The sequence below is a fragment of the Equus quagga genome, chromosome 9 (genome assembly GCF_021613505.1).
Source record: "Equus quagga isolate Etosha38 chromosome 9, UCLA_HA_Equagga_1.0, whole genome shotgun sequence".
NCBI lineage: Eukaryota > Metazoa > Chordata > Mammalia > Perissodactyla > Equidae > Equus > Equus quagga.
The window spans coordinates 67906105-67910767 of NC_060275.1; the positions used below are offsets into that span (position 1 = coordinate 67906105).

Consider the following 4663-nt stretch of genomic DNA (forward strand, 5'->3'; position numbering starts at 1 on the left):
CAGATTCAACGCCATCCCAATCAGAATCCCAATGACATTCTTTACAGAATTAGAACAAAGAATCCTAAAATTCATATGGGGCAACAAAAGACCCCGAATTGCTAAAGCAATCCTGAGAAAAAAGAACAAAACGGGAGGCATCACAATCCCTGACTTCAAAACATACTACAAAGCTACAGTCATCAAAACAGCATGGTACTGGTACAAAAACAGGTGCACAGATCAATGGAACAGAATTGAAAGCCCAGAAATAAAACCACACATCTATGGACAGCTTATCTTTGACAAAGGAGCTGAGGGCATACAATGGAGAAAAGAAAGTCTTTTCAACAAATGGTGCTGGGAAAACTGGAAAGCCACATGTAAAAGAATGAAAATTGACCATTCTTTTTCACCATTCACCAAAATAAACTCAAAGTGGATCAAAGACCTAAAGGTGAGACCTGAAACCATAAGGCTTCTGGAAGAAAACGAAGGCAGTACACTCTTTGACATCAGTCTTAAAAGGATCTCTTCAGACATGCCTTCTCAGAGAAGGGAAACAATAGAAAGAATAAACAAATGGGACTTCATCAGAGTAAAGAGCTTCTTCAAGGCAAATGAAAACTGGATTGAAACAAAAAAACAACCCACTAACTGGGAAAAAATATTTGCAAGTCATATATCTGACAAAGGCTTAATATCCATAATATATAAAGAACTCTCACAACTCAACCACAAAACATCAAACAACCCAATCAAAAAATGGGCTGGAGACATGAACAGACATTTCTCCAAAGAAGATATCCGGATGGCCAATAGGCACATGAAAAGATGCTCATCATCGCTGATCATCAGGGAAATGCAAATCAAAACTACACTAAGCTATCACCTTACACTCGTTAGAATGACAAAAATATCTAAAACTAATAGCAACAAATGTTGGAGAGGTTGCGGAGAAAAAGGAACCCTCATACACTGCTGGTGGGAATGCAAACTGGTGCAGCCACTATGGAAAACAGTATGGAGATTCCTCAAAAAACTAAAAATAGAACTACCATACGATCCAGCCATCCCACTACTGGGTATTTATCCAAAGAGCCTGAAGTCAGCAATCCCAAAAGTCCTGTGCACCCCAATGTTTATTGCAGCACTGTTTACAATAGCCAAGACGTGGAAGCAACCTAAGTGCCCATCAACAGACGAATGGATAAAGAAGATGTGGCACATATATACAATGGAATACTACTCAGCTGCAAAACAGAACAAAATCATTCCATTTGCAATAACATGGATGGACCTTGAGAGAATTATGTTAAGTGAAATAAGCCAGCGAGAGAAAGATAATCTGTGTATGACTCCACTCATATGAGGAATTTAAAATTATGGACCAAGAACAGTTTAGTGGATACCAGGGGAAAGGTGGGGTGGGGGGTGGGCACAAAGGCTGAAGTGGTGCACCTACAACATGACTGACAAACATTAATGTACAATTGAAATTTCACAAGATTGTAACCTATCAATAACTCAATAAAAAAAAAAAGAAAAGATAAGTTCCTGACCATTAGGAAAATTGCTATTTACATTATTAGGAAAAGGATCACTTATTGTTTGATTTAGCATCTCTAACCACATACATTAATAGTAATAATGAAGTTTTGTGGAGAATTTCACGTCATCGTTAGGGGATTTTGATGGTGTTCTGAGATGCTTAAAAATCTAACTACCTGAACTGAGAACAATAGTTAATTCAGGGGCCTGCAAACTCTTACAGTGAATGGCCAGATAGTAAATATTTTAGGCTTTTTAGGCAACAACTCAAACCTGCTCTTGTAGCATTAAAGTAGCTATCAAAAACATGTGCACAAGTGAGTGTGGCTATATTCCAATAAAAATTTTTTACAAAACCAGAAAAAGTGCTGGATTTGATGTGCTGTGCATACATTGCATTTGAAACTACTCCTGATAAAACTGCCCTTTATGGGTTGAATTGTGTTCCCTAGAAATTCATATGTTGAAGTCCTAATCTCCAGAACCTTAGAATTTGCACTTATTTGGAAATAGGGCTGTTGTGGATGTAATTAATCAAAATAAGACAAAGTCTATAGTGGAGTAGATTGGGTCTCTAATCGATATGAATGGTATCCTTATAAAAGGGGAAAGTTGGACACACACACACACACACACACACACACACACTCACACACAAACAGGAAGAACACCATATGAAGATGAACACAGAGATCAGATAATGATTCTACTTGCCATGCAATGGCAAAGATGACTAACAAACAAACAGAAGCTCAGGTTGAGGCGTGGAACAGGTTATTCCTCACAGCCCTCAGGAGGAACCAACCCTTCTGACACCTTGATTTCAGAATTCCAGTTTCTAGAACTGTGAGACAGTAAATTGCTGTAATTTAAGCCACCCAATTTGTGGTACTTGGTGATGGCAGCCCTAGAAAATTAACACACTGTCTTTAAAAATAATAAAAATCCAGACACAGTAAGATATAGTGATTCCAGGACTAGAAGAGGATAAACTGATGTTCGGATTCATCCAAGATCCATGAAAAATGCCTCCTAATGGTTTGAGCCTTGATACTTATGAGAGTCCTGCAACAGCCCCATCACTGAGAGGTGCTTCCCTGCTGAGGAGTCTCCCCAAGGCACTCTTCATGTTCCTGTTCCTCAGACTGTGGATAAAGGGGTTTAGCATAGGAGTGACCAAAATGTATATCACTGATGCCACCAGACTTGTCCTAGAGGATCAAAGGGATGAGGAACTGAAGTAGACCCCAACTCCTTGCCATAGAACAAGCAGACCACTGAGAGGTGAGACCCACAGATGGAAAAGACTTTGTATTTGTCCCCAGCTGAGGAAATCCTCAGTATGGAGCAAGCAATTTGATAGTAAGAGAAAAGTATTCTATTGAAAGGAATTGCTTCCAGAGGGCTAGTTGCAAAATACACCACTAGGTTATTGATGAGGGTGTCAGAACAGGCGAGCTTCAGGACTTTAGGAAGATTACAAAATAAGTTTGGGGTTTCAATGTGTGTGCAGAAGGACAACCTCAAAAGGGTCAGGTCTTGAGCAGGGAGCCCATGACACTGATGCACCAGGACCCTAGGACCAGCAATCCACAGAGCAGGGACTTCATGATAACTTTGTAGTGCAGGGTGTGACATATGGCCACAAAGCAGTCATAGGCCATCACGATTGGGAGTAAATTTTCAAGGCATCAAAACACAATGAAGAAAATATTTAGTTGAGGCAGAGTGCATATGTTATGACTTTGCTCTCTATGTGGATGTTCAGCATCATCTTTGGGATGGTGGTGGAGCTGAAACAGACGTCAGCAAAGAACAGGTTGGAGAGGAAGAAGGACATGCGTGTTTGGAGGTGGGAGTCCTAGCTGATGGCCAGGATGGCGAACAGGTTCCCAGTGAACATGACTGGGTCCATCAATAGCAACAGCTCAAAGAGAATAAACTGAATCTCCAACTTTGCTGAAAATTCCAGGAAGAGAAACTCTAAAGTACATGTTGATTTCCTAATTCCATGAAGGTGAAATAACTTCCAGGAAAGATAAAAAACAATATTTAATTATCATCACAATGACAGCACAGTGATATTGTTGCCTTTAATTTCAGGTGAAGGAATTGATAAAGTACTACCTTTTTCTAATTGCCTTTAGTTGGAGAATTTTAAATTCTTCCACCCTTTTGTTTGCTGTCACTACCATCTGGAAGTGTCATCTTAGATCCAAAGTAGGTGTGCCCTTTATAGCCTCGTTGCTCAAAGTGTGATCCATGAACAAGCAGGATCAGCATTACACAAGAGCTTCTTTGAATGCCGAATCCAAGGCCCCACTCAGGACTGCTGAACTAGAATCTACATTTTAACAAGATCTCCAGGACTTTCACATGTACATTAATGTTTGAGAAGTGTTGGTCTATGTCTATGGCTTCTAGTCCTTCAGCTTTTATCTCCTCACTTTTATTTTCCTTCACACCTTTCCTCAAACACCATTACTTAACATGTAGGAAAAAATAGGAGTTTAATAATTATGTTTTTTCTGCCATCTCTTTAGAGTCAATATGTTTTTTTTTTTTTAATTAATGTTATGATGGATTACAAGCTTGTGAAATTTCAGTTGTACATTTTTGTTAGTCATGTTGTGGGTACACCACTTCCCCCTCCGTACCCTCCCCCCACCCCCCCTTTTCCCTGGTAACCACCGATCAGATCTCCTTCTCAATATACTAATTTCCACCTATGAGTGGAGTCATATAGAGTTCGTCTTTCTCTGACTGACTTATTTCGCTTAACATAATGCCCTCGAGGTCCATCCACATTGTTGTGAATGGGCCAATTTCGTCTTTTTTTATGGCTGAGTAGTATTCCATTGTGTATATATACCACATCTTCTTTATCCAATCATCAGTTTCTGGGCATGTAGGCTGGTTCCACGTCTTGGCTATTGTAAATAATGCTGCGATGAACATAGGGGTGCAACGGACTCTTGAGATATCTGATATCAGGTTCTTAGGATAGATACCCAGTAATGGGATGGCTGGGTCATAGGGTATTTCTATTTTTAACTTTTTGAGAAATCTCCATACTGTTTTCCATAGTGGCTGTACCAGTTTGCATTCCCACCAACAGTGTATGAGGGTTCCT

The 4663-nt window shown here is 39.8% G+C and overlaps 1 pseudogene; it reads right to left on the minus strand.

The window, feature by feature from the left end:
- Nucleotides 1–2584: 2584 nt before the first annotated feature.
- On the minus strand, nucleotides 2585–3370 carry LOC124244597 (olfactory receptor 7C1-like; annotated as a pseudogene).
- Nucleotides 3371–4663: the final 1293 nt, after the last annotated feature.